We start from the raw sequence: 17,647 nt of genomic DNA on the forward strand, positions 1-17,647 counted from the left end.
CTCCTCCTAACTACTCAGTCCTCCTATCATTTCTCCTCCTAACTACTCAGTCCTCCTATCATTTCGCCTCCTAACTACTCAGTCCTCCTATCATTTCTCCTCCTAACTACTCAGTCCTCCTATCATTTCTCCTCCTAACTACTCAGTCCTCCTATCATTTCTCCTCCTAACTACTCAGTCCTCATATAATTTCTCCTCCTAACTACTCAGTCCTCCTATCATTTATCCTCCTAACTACTCAGTCCTCCTATCATTTCATCTCCTAACTACTCAGTCCTCCTATCATTTCTCCTCCTAACTACTCAGTCATCCTATCATTTCTCCTCCTAACTACTCAGTCCTCCTATCATTTTGTGTTCTACGTAAAGACATTTAAGCCTACGGGTGTGCACAGTGCCATGGAAGGGGTGATGGGATATATGATACCATGCTTCTGACCCCATCCTATTTACAAATGTTGTTGTTGGTTTAAAAAACAGATTGTTTTCTGTTTATGTTGTATTAAAAACAGAGCACAGCCTCCCCTCATCTCAATGAAGGCTGTTTTGTTGTCCTTCCCAATGCATTTGCCCCCAAAAAACAGCCTATCAATAAAGGGTTTGGCTCGTGACAATGCTGTGACATAAATCTTAATCAACAAGCTTTATTAAAAGATCCAGTTTAGAAGCAGATAAACAGTCTTTATTAAAAGATCCAGTTTAGAAGCAGATAAACAGTCTTTATTAAAATATCCAGTCTGGGAGCAGCTAAACAGTCTTTATTAATTGATCCAGTTTGGGAGCAGCTAAACAGTCTCTATTAATTGATCCAGTTTGGGAGCAGCTAAACAGTCTTTATTATTTGATCCAGTTTGGGAGCAGCTAAACAGTCTCTATTAATTGATCCAGTTTAGGAGCAGCTAAACAGTCTTTATTAATTGATCCAGTTTGGGAGCAGATAAACAGTCTCTATTAATTGATCCAGTTTGGGAGCAGCTAAACAGTCTTTATTAAAATATCCAGTCTGGGAGCAGCTAAACAGTCTCTATTAATTGATCCAGTTTAGGAGCAGCTAAACAGTCTTTATTTAAAGATCGAGTCTGGGAGCAGCTAAACAGTCTTTATTAATTGATCCAGTTTGGGAGCAGCTAAACAGTCTCTATTAATTGATCCAGTCTGGGAGCAGTTAAACAGTCCTTATTAATTGATCCAGTTTAGGAGCAGCTAAACAGTCTTTATTAAAAGATCCAGTTTAGGAGCAGCTAAACAGTCTCTATTAATTGATTCAGTTTAGGAGCAGCTAAACAGTCTTTATTAATTGATCCAGTCTGGGAGCAGTTAAAAAGTCTCTATTAATTGATCCAGTTTAGGAGCAGCTAAACAGTCTTTATTAATTGATCCAGTCTGGGAGCAGATAAACAGTCTTTATTAAAAGATCCAGTCTGGGAGCAGTTAAACGGTCCTTATTAATTGATCCAGTCTGGGAGCAGCTAAACAGTCTTTATTAATTGATCCAGTTTAGGAGCAGCTAAACAGTCTCTATTAATTGATCCAGTTTAGGAGCAGCTAAACAGTCTTTAATTCTGGTTGTGAAAATAGAAAAAATATGTCTGACACCTTGAACCGATAGCGGTACCGCCAGCGCTGAGACTTAGAGGATCGCGCTGCGTTTGGTCACCTTGAACCGATAGCGGTACCGCCAGCGCTGAGACTTAGAGGACCGCGCTGCGTTTGGTCACCTTGAACCGATAGCGGTACCGCCAGCGCTGAGACTTAGAGGACCGCGCTACGTTTGGTCACCTTGAACCGATAGCGGTACCGCCAGCGCTGAGACTTAGAGGACCGCGCTGCGTTTGGTCACATTGAACCGATAGCGGTACCGCCAGCGCTGACTCTTAGGACCGCGCTGCGTTTGGTCACCTTGAACCGATAGCGGTACCGCCAGCGCTGAGACTTTGAGGACCGCGCTGCGTTTGGTCACCTTGAACCTATAGCGGTACCGCCAGCGCTGAGACTCAGAGGATCGCGCTGCGTTTGGTCACCTTGAAACTATAGCGGTACCGCCAGCGCTGAGACTTAGAGGATCGCGCTGCGTTTGGTCACCTTGAACCGATAGTGGTACCGCCAGCGCTGAGACTCAGGACCGCGCTGCGTTTGGTCACCTTGAACCGATAGTGGTACCGCCAGCGCTGAGACTTAGGACCGCGCTGCGTTTGGTCACCTTGAACCGATAGCGGTACCGCCAGCGCTGAGACTTAGGACCGTGCTGCGTTTGGTCACCTTGAACCGATAGTGGTACCGCCAGCACTGAGACTTAGGACCGCGCTGCGTTTGTTGACCTTGAACCGATAGCGGTACCGCTAGCGCTGAAACTTAGCGGACCGCGCTGCGTTTGGTCACCTTGAACCGATAGTGGTACCGCCAGCGCTGGACTTAGAGGACCGCGCTGCATTTGGTCACCTTGAAACGATAGCGGTACCGCCAGCGCTGAGACTTAGAGGATCGCGCTGCGTTTGGTCACCTTGAACCGATAGCGGTACCGCCAGCGCTGAGACTTAGAGGACCGCGCTGCATTTGGTCACCTTGAACCGATAGTGGTACCGCCAGCGCTGAGACTTAGCGGACCGCGCTGCGTTTGGTCACCTTGAACCGATAGCGGTACCACCAGCGCTGAGACTCAGAGGATCGCGCTGCGTTTGGTCACCTTGAACCGATAGCGGTAAAGCCAGCGCTGAGACTTAGAGGACCGCGCTGCGTTTGGTCACCTTTAACCGATAGCGGTACCGCCAGCGCTGAGACTCAGAGGATCGCGCTGCGTTTGGTCACCTTGAACAGATAGCGGTACCGCCAGCGCTGAGACTCAGAGGACCGCGCTGCGTTTGGTCACCTTGAACCGATAGCGGTACCGCCAGCGCTGAGACTTAGAGGACCGCGCTGCGTTTGGTCACCTTGAACCGATAGCGGTACCGCCAGCGCTGAGACTTAGAGGACCGCGCTACGTTTGGTCACCTTGAACCGATAGCGGTACCGCCAGCGCTGAGACTTAGGACCGTGCTGCGTTTGGTCACCTTGAACCGATAGCGGTACCGCCAGCGCTGAGACTTAGAGGACCGCGCTACGTTTGGTCACCTTGAACCGATAGCGGTACCGCCAGCGCTGAGACTTAGGACCGCGCTGCGTTTGGTCACCTTGAACCGATAGCGGTACCGCCAGCGCTGAGACTTAGGACCGTGCTGCGTTTGGTCACCTTGAACCGATAGTGGTACCGCCAGCGCTGAGACTTAGGACCGAGCTGCGTTTGGTGACCTTGAACCGATAGCGGTACCGCTAGCACTGAAACTTAGAGGACCGCGCTGCGTTTGGTCACCTTGAACCGATAGTGGTACCGCCAGCGCTGAGACTTAGAGGACCGCGCTGCGTTTGGTCACCTTGAAACGATAGCGGTACCGCCAGCGCTGAGACTTAGAGGATCGCGCTGCGTTTGGTCACCTTGAACCGATAGCGGTACCGCCAGCGCTGAGACTTATAGGACCGCGCTGCATTTGGTCACCTTTAACCGATAGTGGTACCGCCAGCGCTGAGACTTAGCGGACCGCGCTGCGTTTGGTCACCTTGAACCGATAGCGGTACCACCAGCGCTGAGACTCAGAGGATCGCGCTGCGTTTGGTCACCTTGAACCGATAGCGGTACCGCCAGCGCTGAGACTTAGAGGACCGCGCTGCGTTTGGTCACCTTGAACCGATAGCGGTACCGCCAGCGCTGAGACTCAGAGGATCGCGCTGCGTTTGGTCACCTTGAACAGATAGCGGTACCGCCAGCGCTGAGACTCAGAGGACCGCGCTGCGTTTGGTCACCTTGAACCGATAGCGGTACCGCCAGCGCTGAGACTTAGAGGACCGCGCTGCGTTTGGTCACCTTGAACCGATAGCTGTACCGCCAGCGCTGAGACTTAGAGGGCCGCGCTGCGTTTGGTCACCTTGAACCGATAGCGGTACCGCCAGCGCTGAGACTTAGAGGACCACGCTGCGTTTGGTCACCTTGAACCGATAGCGGTACCGCCAGCGCTGAGACTTAGAGGACCGCGCTGCGTTTGGTCACCTTGAACCGATAGCGGTACCGCCAGCGCTGAGACTTAGAGGATCGCGCTGCGTTTGGTCACCTTGAACCGATAGCGGTACCGCCAGCGCTGAGACTTAGAGGACCGCGCTGCGTTTGGTCACATTGAACCGATAGCGGTACCGCCAGCGCTGAGACTTAGGACCGCGCTGCGTTTGGTCACCTTGAACCGATAGCGGTACCGCCAGCGCTGAGACTCAGAGGATCGCGCTGCGTTTGGTGACCTTGAACCGATAGCGGTACCGCTAGCACTGAAACTTAGAGGACCGCGCTGCGTTTGGTCACCTTGAACCGATAGTGGTACCGCCAGCGCTGAGACTTAGGACCGCGCTGCGTTTGGTCACCTTGAACCGATAGCGGTACCGCCAGCGCTGAGACTTAGGACCGTGCTGCGTTTGGTCACCTTGAACCGATAGTGGTACCGCCAGCACTGAGACTTAGGACCGCGCTGCGTTTGGTGACCTTGAACCGATAGCGGTACCGCTAGCGCTGAAACTTAGCAGACCACGCTGCGTTTGGTCACCTTGAACCGATAGTGGTACCGCCAGCGCTGGACTTAGAGGACCGCGCTGCGTTTGGTCACCTTGAAACGATAGCGGTACCGCCAGCGCTGAGACTTAGAGGATCGCGCTGCGTTTGGTCACCTTGAACCGATAGCGGTACCGCCAGCGCTGAGACTTAGAGGACCGCGCTGCATTTGGTCACCTTGAAACGATAGCGGTACCGCCAGCGCTGAGACTTAGAGGATCGCGCTGCGTTTGGTCACCTTGAACCGATAGCGGTACCGCCAGCGCTGAGACTTAGAGGACCGCGCTGCATTTGGTCACCTTGAACCGATAGTGGTACCGCCAGCGCTGAGACTTAGCGGACCGCGCTGCGTTTGGTCACCTTGAACCGATAGCGGTACCACCAGCGCTGAGACTCAGAGGATCGCGCTGCGTTTGGTCACCTTGAACCGATAGCGGTAAAGCCAGCGCTGAGACTTAGAGGACCGCGCTGCGTTTGGTCACCTTTAACCGATAGCGGTACCGCCAGCGCTGAGACTCAGAGGATCGCGCTGCGTTTGGTCACCTTGAACAGATAGCGGTACCGCCAGCGCTGAGACTCAGAGGACCGCGCTGCGTTTGGTCACCTTGAACCGATAGCGGTACCGCCAGCGCTGAGACTTAGAGGACCGCGCTGCGTTTGGTCACCTTGAACCGATAGCGGTACCGCCAGCGCTGAGACTTAGAGGACCGCGCTACGTTTGGTCACCTTGAACCGATAGCGGTACCGCCAGCGCTGAGACTTAGGACCGTGCTGCGTTTGGTCACCTTGAACCGATAGCGGTACCGCCAGCGCTGAGACTTAGAGGACCGCGCTACGTTTGGTCACCTTGAACCGATAGCGGTACCGCCAGCGCTGAGACTTAGGACCGCGCTGCGTTTGGTCACCTTGAACCGATAGCGGTACCGCCAGCGCTGAGACTTAGGACCGTGCTGCGTTTGGTCACCTTGAACCGATAGTGGTACCGCCAGCGCTGAGACTTAGGACCGAGCTGCGTTTGGTGACCTTGAACCGATAGCGGTACCGCTAGCACTGAAACTTAGAGGACCGCGCTGCGTTTGGTCACCTTGAACCGATAGTGGTACCGCCAGCGCTGAGACTTAGAGGACCGCGCTGCGTTTGGTCACCTTGAAACGATAGCGGTACCGCCAGCGCTGAGACTTAGAGGATCGCGCTGCGTTTGGTCACCTTGAACCGATAGCGGTACCGCCAGCGCTGAGACTTATAGGACCGCGCTGCATTTGGTCACCTTTAACCGATAGTGGTACCGCCAGCGCTGAGACTTAGCGGACCGCGCTGCGTTTGGTCACCTTGAACCGATAGCGGTACCACCAGCGCTGAGACTCAGAGGATCGCGCTGCGTTTGGTCACCTTGAACCGATAGCGGTACCGCCAGCGCTGAGACTTAGAGGACCGCGCTGCGTTTGGTCACCTTGAACCGATAGCGGTACCGCCAGCGCTGAGACTCAGAGGATCGCGCTGCGTTTGGTCACCTTGAACAGATAGCGGTACCGCCAGCGCTGAGACTCAGAGGACCGCGCTGCGTTTGGTCACCTTGAACCGATAGCGGTACCGCCAGCGCTGAGACTTAGAGGACCGCGCTGCGTTTGGTCACCTTGAACCGATAGCTGTACCGCCAGCGCTGAGACTTAGAGGGCCGCGCTGCGTTTGGTCACCTTGAACCGATAGCGGTACCGCCAGCGCTGAGACTTAGAGGACCACGCTGCGTTTGGTCACCTTGAACCGATAGCGGTACCGCCAGCGCTGAGACTTAGAGGACCGCGCTGCGTTTGGTCACCTTGAACCGATAGCGGTACCGCCAGCGCTGAGACTTAGAGGATCGCGCTGCGTTTGGTCACCTTGAACCGATAGCGGTACCGCCAGCGCTGAGACTTAGAGGACCGCGCTGCGTTTGGTCACATTGAACCGATAGCGGTACCGCCAGCGCTGAGACTTAGGACCGCGCTGCGTTTGGTCACCTTGAACCGATAGCGGTACCGCCAGCGCTGAGACTCAGAGGATCGCGCTGCGTTTGGTGACCTTGAACCGATAGCGGTACCGCTAGCACTGAAACTTAGAGGACCGCGCTGCGTTTGGTCACCTTGAACCGATAGTGGTACCGCCAGCGCTGAGACTTAGGACCGCGCTGCGTTTGGTCACCTTGAACCGATAGCGGTACCGCCAGCGCTGAGACTTAGGACCGTGCTGCGTTTGGTCACCTTGAACCGATAGTGGTACCGCCAGCACTGAGACTTAGGACCGCGCTGCGTTTGGTGACCTTGAACCGATAGCGGTACCGCTAGCGCTGAAACTTAGCAGACCACGCTGCGTTTGGTCACCTTGAACCGATAGTGGTACCGCCAGCGCTGGACTTAGAGGACCGCGCTGCGTTTGGTCACCTTGAAACGATAGCGGTACCGCCAGCGCTGAGACTTAGAGGATCGCGCTGCGTTTGGTCACCTTGAACCGATAGCGGTACCGCCAGCGCTGAGACTTAGAGGATCGCGCTGCGTTTGGTCACCTTGAACCGATAGCGGTACCGCCAGCGCTGAGACTTAGAGGACCGCGCTGCGTTTGGTCACATTGAACCGATAGCGGTACCGCCAGCGCTGAGACTTAGGACCGCGCTGCGTTTGTTCACCTTGAACCGATAGCGGTACCGCCAGCGCTGAGACTCAGAGGATCGCGCTGCGTTTGGTGACCTTGAACCGATAGCGGTACCGCTAGCACTGAAACTTAGAGGACCGCGCTGCGTTTGGTCACCTTGAACCGATAGTGGTACCGCCAGCGCTGAGACTTAGGACCGCGCTGCGTTTGGTCACCTTGAACCGATAGCGGTACCGCCAGCGCTGAGACTTAGGACCGTGCTGCGTTTGGTCACCTTGAACCGATAGTGGTACCGCCAGCACTGAGACTTAGGACCGCGCTGCGTTTGGTGACCTTGAACCGATAGCGGTACCGCTAGCGCTGAAACTTAGCGGACCGCGCTGCGTTTGGTCACCTTGAACCGATAGTGGTACCGCCAGCGCTGGACTTAGAGGACCGCGCTGCGTTTGGTCACCTTGAAACGATAGCGGTACCGCCAGCGCTGAGACTTAGAGGATCGCGCTGCGTTTGGTCACCTTGAACCGATAGCGGTACCGCCAGCGCTGAGACTTAGAGGACCGCGCTGCATTTGGTCACCTTGAACCGATAGTGGTACCGCCAGCGCTGAGACTTAGCGGACCGCGCTGCGTTTGGTCACCTTGAACCGATAGCGGTACCACCAGCGCTGAGACTCAGAGGATCGCGCTGCGTTTGGTCACCTTGAACCGATAGCGGTACCGCCAGCGCTGAGACTTAGAGGACCGCGCTGCGTTTGGTCACCTTTAACCGATAGCGGTACCGCCAGCGCTGAGACTCAGAGGATCGCGCTGCGTTTGGTCACCTTGAACAGATAGCGGTACCGCCAGCGCTGAGACTCAGAGGACCGCGCTGCGTTTGGTCACCTTGAACCGATAGCGGTACCGCCAGCGCTGAGACTTAGAGGACCGCGCTGCGTTTGGTCACCTTGAACCGATAGCGGTACCGCCAGCGCTGAGACTTAGAGGACCGCGCTACGTTTGGTCACCTTGAACCGATAGCGGTACCGCCAGCACTGAGACTTAGGACCGTGCTGCGTTTGGTCACCTTGAACCGATAGCGGTACCGCCAGCGCTGAGACTTAGAGGACCGCGCTACGTTTGGTCACCTTGAACCGATAGCGGTACCGCCAGCGCTGAGACTTAGGACCGCGCTGCGTTTGGTCACCTTGAACCGATAGCGGTACCGCCAGCGCTGAGACTTAGGACCGTGCTGCGTTTGGTCACCTTGAACCGATAGTGGTACCGCCAGCGCTGAGACTTAGGACCGAGCTGCGTTTGGTGACCTTGAACCGATAGCGGTACCGCTAGCACTGAAACTTAGAGGACCGCGCTGCGTTTGGTCACCTTGAACCGATAGTGGTACCGCCAGCGCTGAGACTTAGCGGACCGCGCTGCGTTTGGTCACCTTGAACCGATAGCGGTACCACCAGCGCTGAGACTCAGAGGATCGCGCTGCGTTTGGTCACCTTGAACCGATAGCGGTACCGCCAGCGCTGAGACTTAGAGGACCGCGCTGCGTTTGGTCACCTTGAACCGATAGCGGTACCGCCAGCGCTGAGACTCAGAGGATCGCGCTGCGTTTGGTCACCTTGAACAGATAGCGGTACCGCCAGCGCTGAGACTCAGAGGACCGCGCTGCGTTTGGTCACCTTGAACCGATAGCGGTACCGCCAGCGCTGAGACTTAGAGGACCGCGCTGCGTTTGGTCACCTTGAACCGATAGCTGTACCGCCAGCGCTGAGACTTAGAGGACCGCGCTGCGTTTGGTCACCTTGAACCGATAGCGGTACCGCCAGCGCTGAGACTTAGAGGACCACGCTGCGTTTGGTCACCTTGAACCGATAGCGGTACCGCCAGCGCTGAGACTTAGAGGACCGCGCTGCGTTTGGTCACCTTGAACCGATAGCGGTACTGCCAGCGCTGAGACTTAGAGGATCGCGCTGCGTTTGGTCACCTTGAACCGATAGTGGTACCGCCAGCGCTGAGACTTAGAGGACCGCGCTGCCTTTGGTCACATTGAACCGATAGCGGTACCGCCAGCGCTGAGACTTAGAGGACCGCGCTGCGTTTGGTCACCTTGAACCGATAGCGGTACCGCCAGCGCTGAGACTCAGAGGATCGCGCTGCGTTTGGTCACCTTGAACAGATAGCGGTACCGCCAGCGCTGAGACTCAGAGGACCGCGCTGCATTTGGTCACCTTGAACCGATAGCGGTACCGCCAGCGCTGAGACTTAGAGGACCGCGCTGCGTTTGGTCACCTTGAACCGATAGCTGTACCGCCAGCGCTGAGACTTAGAGGACCGCGCTGCGTTTGGTCACCTTGAACCGATAGCGGTACCGCCAGCGCTGAGACTTAGAGGACCGCGCTGCGTTTGGTCACCTTGAACCGATAGCGGTACCGCCAGCGCTGAGACTTAGAGGACCGCGCTGCGTTTGGTCACCTTGAACCGATAGCGGTACTGCCAGCGCTGAGATTTAGAGGATCGCGCTGCGTTTGGTCACCTTGAACCGATAGCGGTACCGCCAGCGCTGAGACTTAGAGGACCGCGCTGCGTTTGGTCATATTGAACCGATAGCGGTACCGCCAGCGCTGAGACTTAGGACCGCGCTGCGTTTGGTCACCTTGAACCGATAGCGGTACCGCCAGCGCTGAGACTCAGAGGATCGCGCTGCGTTTGGTCACCTTGAACCGATAGCGGTACCGCCAGCGCTGAGACTTAGAGGACCGCGCTGCATTTGGTCACCATGAACCGATAGTGGTACCGCCAGCGCTGAGACTTAGAGGACCGCGCTGCTTTTGGTCACCTTGAACCGATAGTGGTACCGCCAGCGCTGAGACTTAGAGGACCGCGCTGCGTTTGGTCACCTTGAACCGATAGTGGTACCGCCAGCGCTGAGACTCAGAGGATCGCGCTGCGTTTGGTCACCTTGAACGGATAGCGGTACCGCCAGCGCTGAGACTTAGAGGACCGCGCTGCGTTTGGTCACCTTGAACCGATAGCGGTACCGCCAGCGCTGAGACTTAGAGGACCGCGCTGCGTTTGGTCACCTTGAACTGATAGTGGTACCGCCAGCGCTGAGACTCAGAGGATCGCGCTGCGTTTGGTCACCTTGAACCGATAGCGGTACCGCCAGAGCTGAGACTTAGGACCGCGCTGCGTTTTGTCACCTTGAACCGATAGCGGTACCGCCAGCGCTGAGACTCAGAGGATCGCGCTGCGTTTGGTCACCTTGAACCGATAGCGGTACCTCACCTCCAGCGCTGAGACTTAGAGGACCGCGCTGCGTTTGGTCACCTTGAACCGATAGCGGTACCGCCAGCGCTGAGACTCAGAGGATCGCGCTGCGTTTGGTCACCTTGAACCGATAGCGGTACCGCTAGCTGCGTGCGTTAGGTCACCTTGAACCGATAGCGGTACCGCCAGCGCTGAGACTCGCGCTGCGTTTGGTCAGAGGATCCGCGCTGCGTTTGGTCACCTTGAACCGATAGCGGTACCGCCAGGGCTGAGACTGAGCGCTGACCTTGAACCGATAGCGGTACCGCCAGCGCTGAGACTCAGAGGATCGCGCTGCGTTTGGTCACCTTGAACCGATAGCGGTACCGCCAGCGCTGAGACTTAGAGGACCGCGCTGCATTTGGTCACCATGTTAGAGGACCGCGCTGCTTTTGTCACCTTGAACCGATAGTGGTACCGCCACCTTGAACCGATAGCCGCCAGCGCTACCGCCAGCGCTGAGACTTAGAGGACCGCGCTGCAGAGGATAGCGCGCTGCGTTTTGGTCACCTTGAACTGATAGTGGTACCGAGCGCTGAGACTCAGAGGATACCTTGAACCGATAGCGGTACCGCCAGAGCTGAGACTTAGGACCGCGCTGCGTTTGGTCACCTTGAACCGATAGCGGTACCGCCAGCGCTGAGACTCAGAGGATCGCGCTGCGTTTGGTCACCTTGAACCGATAGCGGTACCTCACCTCCAGCGCTGAGACTTAGAGGACCGCGCTGCGTTTGGTCACCTTGACGCTGAGACTCAGAGGATCGCGCTGCGTTTGGTCACCTTGAACCGATAGCGGTACCGCTAGCGCTGAAACTTAGAGGACCGCGCTGCGTTAGGTCACCTTGAACCGATAGTGGTACCGCCAGCGCTGAGACTTAGAGGACCGCGCTGCGTTTGGTCACCTTGAAACGATAGCGGTACCGCCAGCGCTGAGACTTAGAGGATCGCGCTGCGTTTGGTCACCTTGAACCGATAGCAGTACCGCCAGCGCTGAGACTTAGAGGACCGCGCTGCGTTTGGACACCTTGAACCGATAGAGGTACCGCCAGCGCTGAGACTTAGGACCGCGCTGCGTTTGGTCACCTTGAACCGATAGCGGTACCGCCAGGGCTGAGACTTAGAGGACCGCGCTGCGTTTGGTCACCTTGAACCGATAGCGGTACCGCCAGCGCTGAGACTTAGGACCGCGCTGCGTTTGGTCACCTTGAACCGATAGCGGTACCGCCAGCGCTGAGACTCAGAGGATCGCGCTGCGTTTGGTCACCTTGAACCGATAGCGGTACCGCCAGCGCTGAGACTTAGAGGACCGCGCTGCATTTGGTCACCATGAACCGATAGTGGTACCGCCAGCGCTGAGACTTAGAGGACCGCGCTGCTTTTGGTCACCTTGAACCGATAGTGGTACCGCCAGCGCTGAGACTTAGAGGACCGCGCTGCGTTTGGTCACCTTGAACCGATAGTGGTACCGCCAGCGCTGAGACTCAGAGGATCGCGCTGCGTTTGGTCACCTTGAACGGATAGCGGTACCGCCAGCGCTGAGACTTAGAGGACCGCGCTGCATTTGGTCACCTTGAACCGATAGCGGTACCGCCAGCGCTGAGACTTAGAGGACCGCGCTGCGTTTGGTCACCTTGAACTGATAGTGGTACCGCCAGCGCTGAGACTCAGAGGATCGCGCTGCGTTTGGTCACCTTGAACCGATAGCGGTACCGCCAGAGCTGAGACTTAGGACCGCGCTGCGTTTGGTCACCTTGAACCGATAGCGGTACCGCCAGCGCTGAGACTCAGAGGATCGCGCTGCGTTTGGTCACCTTGAACCGATAGCGGTACCTCACCTCCAGCGCTGAGACTTAGAGGACCGCGCTGCGTTTGGTCACCTTGAACCGATAGCGGTACCGCCAGCGCTGAGACTCAGAGGATCGCGCTGCGTTTGGTCACCTTGAACCGATAGCGGTACCGCTAGCGCTGAAACTTAGAGGACCGCGCTGCGTTAGGTCACCTTGAACCGATAGTGGTACCGCCAGCGCTGAGACTTAGAGGACCGCGCTGCGTTTGGTCACCTTGAAACGATAGCGGTACCGCCAGCGCTGAGACTTAGAGGATCGCGCTGCGTTTGGTCACCTTGAACCGATAGCAGTACCGCCAGCGCTGAGACTTAGAGGACCGCGCTGCGTTTGGACACCTTGAACCGATGGAGGTACCGCCAGCGCTGAGACTTAGGACCGCGCTGCGTTTGGTCACCTTGAACCGATAGCGGTACCACCAGGGCTGAGACTTAGAGGACCGCGCTGCGTTTGGTCACCTTGAACCGATAGCGGTACCGCCAGCGCTGAAACTCAGAGGATCGCGCTGCGTTTGGTCACCTTGAACCGATAGCAGTACCGCCAGCGCTGAGACTTAGAGGACCGCGCTGCGTTTGGTCACCTTGAACCGATAGCGGTACCGCCAGCGCTGAGACTTAGAGGACCGCGCTACGTTTGGTCACCTTGAACCGATAGCGGTACCGCCAGCGCTGAGACTTAGAGGACCGCGCTGCGTTTGGTCACATTGAACCGATAGCGGTACCGCCAGCGCTGAGACTTAGGACCGCGCTGCGTTTGGTCACCTTGAACCGATAGCGGTACCGCCAGCGCTGAGACTCAGAGGATCGCGCTGCGTTTGGTCACCTTGAACCGATAGCGGTACCGCCAGCGCTGAGACTTAGAGGACCTCGCTGCGTTTGGTCACCATGAACCGATAGTGGTACCGCCAGCGCTGAGACTTAGAGGACCGCACTGCGTTTGGTATCTTGAACCGATAGCGGTACCGCCAGCGCTGAGACTCAGAGGATCGCGCTGCGTTTGGTCACCTTGAATCGATAGCGGTACCTCCAGCGCTGAGACTTAGAGGACCGCGCTGCGTTTGGTCACCTTGAACCGATAGCGGTACCGCCAGCGCTGAGACTCAGAGGATCGCGCTGCGTTTGGTCACCTTGAACCGATAGCGGTACCACCAGCGCTGAGACTTAGAGGACCGCGCTGCGTTTGGTCACCTTGAACCGATAGTGGTACCGCCAGCGCTGAGACTTAGAGGACCGCGCTGCGTTTGGTCACCTTGAACCGATAGTGGTACCGCCAGCGCTGAGACTCAGAGGATCGCGCTGCGTTTGGTCACCTTGAACGGATAGCTGTACCAACCGGCGCTGAGACTTAGAGGACCGTGCTGCATTTGGTCACCTTGAACCGATAGCGGTACCGCCAGCGCTGAGACTTAGAGGATCGCGTTATGTTTGGTCACCTTGAACCGATAGCGGTACCGCCAGCGCTGAGACTTAGAGGATCGTGCTGCGTTTGGTCACCTTGAACCGATAGTGGTACCGCCAGCGCTGAGACTTAGAGGACCGCGCTGCGTTTGGTCACCTTGAACCGATAGTGGTACCGCCAGCGCTGAGACTTAGAGGATCGCGCTGCGTTTGGTCACCTTGAACCGATAGCGGTACCGCCAGCGCTGAGACTTAGAGGATCGCGCTGCGTTTGGTCACCTTGAACCGATAGCGGTACCGCCAGCGCTGAGACTTAGGACCGCGCTGCGTTTGGTCACCTTGAACCGATAGCGGTACCGCCAGCGCTGAGACTTAGGACCGCGCTGCGTTTGGTCACCTTGAACCGATAGTGGTACCGCCAGCGCTGAGACTTAGAGGACCGCGCTGCGTTTGGTCACCTTGAAACGATAGCGGTACCGCCAGCGCTGAGACTTAGAGGACCGCGCTGCGTTTGGTCACCTTGAAACGATAGTGGTACCGCCAGCGCTGAGACTTAGAGGACCGCGCTGCGTTTGGTCACCTTGAAACGATAGCGGTACCGCCAGCGCTGAGACTTAGAGGATCGCGCTGCGTTTGGTCACCTTGAACCGATAGCAGTACCGCCAGCGCTGAAACTTAGAGGACCGCGCTGCGTTTGGACACCTTGAACCGATAGAGGTACCGCCAGCGCTGAGACTTAGGACCGCGCTGCGTTTGGTCACCTTGAACCGATAGCGGTACCGCCAGGGCTGAGACTTAGAGGACCGCGCTGCGTTTGGTCACCTTGAACCGATAGCGGTACCGCCAGCGCTGAGACTTAGGACCGCGCTGCGTTTGGTCACCTTGAACCGATAGCGGTACCGCCAGCGCTGAGACTCAGAGGATCGCGCTGCGTTTGGTCACCTTGAACCGATAGCGGTACCGCCAGCGCTGAGACTTAGAGGACCGCGCTGCATTTGGTCACCATGAACCGATAGTGGTACCGCCAGCGCTGAGACTTAGAGGACCGCGCTGCTTTTGGTCACCTTGAACCGATAGTGGTACCGCCAGCGCTGAGACTTAGAGGACCGCGCTGCGTTTGGTCACCTTGAACCGATAGTGGTACCGCCAGCGCTGAGACTCAGAGGATCGCGCTGCGTTTGGTCACCTTGAACGGATAGCGGTACCGCCAGCGCTGAGACTTAGAGGACCGCGCTGCATTTGGTCACCTTGAACCGATAGCGGTACCGCCAGCGCTGAGACTTAGAGGACCGCGCTGCGTTTGGTCACCTTGAACTGATAGTGGTACCGCCAGCGCTGAGACTCAGAGGATCGCGCTGCGTTTGGTCACCTTGAACCGATAGCGGTACCGCCAGAGCTGAGACTTAGGACCGCGCTGCGTTTGGTCACCTTGAACCGATAGCGGTACCGCCAGCGCTGAGACTCAGAGGATCGCGCTGCGTTTGGTCACCTTGAACCGATAGCGGTACCTCACCTCCAGCGCTGAGACTTAGAGGACCGCGCTGCGTTTGGTCACCTTGAACCGATAGCGGTACCGCCAGCGCTGAGACTCAGAGGATCGCGCTGCGTTTGGTCACCTTGAACCGATAGCGGTACCGCTAGCGCTGAAACTTAGAGGACCGCGCTGCGTTAGGTCACCTTGAACCGATAGTGGTACCGCCAGCGCTGAGACTTAGAGGACCGCGCTGCGTTTGGTCACCTTGAAACGATAGCGGTACCGCCAGCGCTGAGACTTAGAGGATCGCGCTGCGTTTGGTCACCTTGAACCGATAGCAGTACCGCCAGCGCTGAGACTTAGAGGACCGCGCTGCGTTTGGACACCTTGAACCGATGGAGGTACCGCCAGCGCTGAGACTTAGGACCGCGCTGCGTTTGGTCACCTTGAACCGATAGCGGTACCACCAGGGCTGAGACTTAGAGGACCGCGCTGCGTTTGGTCACCTTGAACCGATAGCGGTACCGCCAGCGCTGAAACTCAGAGGATCGCGCTGCGTTTGGTCACCTTGAACCGATAGCAGTACCGCCAGCGCTGAGACTTAGAGGACCGCGCTGCGTTTGGTCACCTTGAACCGATAGCGGTACCGCCAGCGCTGAGACTTAGAGGACCGCGCTACGTTTGGTCACCTTGAACCGATAGCGGTACCGCCAGCGCTGAGACTTAGAGGACCGCGCTGCGTTTGGTCACATTGAACCGATAGCGGTACCGCCAGCGCTGAGACTTAGGACCGCGCTGCGTTTGGTCACCTTGAACCGATAGCGGTACCGCCAGCGCTGAGACTCAGAGGATCGCGCTGCGTTTGGTCACCTTGAACCGATAGCGGTACCGCCAGCGCTGAGACTTAGAGGACCTCGCTGCGTTTGGTCACCATGAACCGATAGTGGTACCGCCAGCGCTGAGACTTAGAGGACCGCACTGCGTTTGGTATCTTGAACCGATAGCGGTACCGCCAGCGCTGAGACTCAGAGGATCGCGCTGCGTTTGGTCACCTTGAACCGATAGCGGTACCACCAGCGCTGAGACTTAGAGGACCGCGCTGCGTTTGGTCACCTTGAACCGATAGTGGTACCGCCAGCGCTGAGACTTAGAGGACCGCGCTGCGTTTGGTCACCTTGAACCGATAGTGGTACCGCCAGCGCTGAGACTCAGAGGATCGCGCTGCGTTTGGTCACCTTGAACGGATAGCTGTACCAACCGGCGCTGAGACTTAGAGGACCGTGCTGCATTTGGTCACCTTGAACCGATAGCGGTACCGCCAGCGCTGAGACTTAGAGGATCGCGTTATGTTTGGTCACCTTGAACCGATAGCGGTACCGCCAGCGCTGAGACTTAGAGGATCGTGCTGCGTTTGGTCACCTTGAACCGATAGTGGTACCGCCAGCGCTGAGACTTAGAGGACCGCGCTGCGTTTGGTCACCTTGAACCGATAGTGGTACCGCCAGCGCTGAGACTTAGAGGATCGCGCTGCGTTTGGTCACCTTGAACCGATAGCGGTACCGCCAGCGCTGAGACTTAGAGGATCGCGCTGCGTTTGGTCACCTTGAACCGATAGCGGTACCGCCAGCGCTGAGACTTAGGACCGCGCTGCGTTTGGTCACCTTGAACCGATAGCGGTACCGCCAGCGCTGAGACTTAGGACCGCGCTGCGTTTGGTCACCTTGAACCGATAGTGGTACCGCCAGCGCTGAGACTTAGAGGACCGCGCTGCGTTTGGTCACCTTGAAACGATAGCGGTACCGCCAGCGCTGAGACTTAGAGGATCGCGCTGCGTTTGGTCACCTTGAACCGATAGCGGTACCGCCAGCGCTGAGACTTAGAGGACCGCGCTGCGTTTGGTCACCTTGAACCGATAGCGGTACCGCCAGCGCTGAGACTTAGAGGACCGCGCTACGTTTGGTCACCTTGAACCGATAGCGGTACCGCCAGCGCTGAGACTTAGAGGACCGCGCTGCGTTTGGTCACATTGAACCGATAGCGGTACCGCCAGCGCTGAGACTTAGGACCGCGCTGCGTTTGGTCACCTTGAACCGATAGCGGTACCGCCAGCGCTGAGACTCAGAGGATCGCGCTGCGTTTGGTCACCTTGAACCGATAGCGGTACCGCCAGCGCTGAGACTTAGAGGACCTCGTTGCGTTTGGTCACCATGAACCGATAGTGGTACCGCCAGCGCTGAGACTTAGAGGACCGCACTGCGTTTGGTATCTTGAACCGATAGCGGTACCGCCAGCGCTGAGACTCAGAGGATCGAGCTGCGTTTGGTCACCTTGAATCGATAGCGGTACCTCCAGCGCTGAGACTTAGAGGACCGCGCTGCGTTTGGTCACCTT

The sequence above is a fragment of the Oncorhynchus clarkii genome, chromosome 3 (genome assembly GCF_045791955.1).
Source record: "Oncorhynchus clarkii lewisi isolate Uvic-CL-2024 chromosome 3, UVic_Ocla_1.0, whole genome shotgun sequence".
Taxonomy (NCBI): domain Eukaryota; kingdom Metazoa; phylum Chordata; class Actinopteri; order Salmoniformes; family Salmonidae; genus Oncorhynchus; species Oncorhynchus clarkii.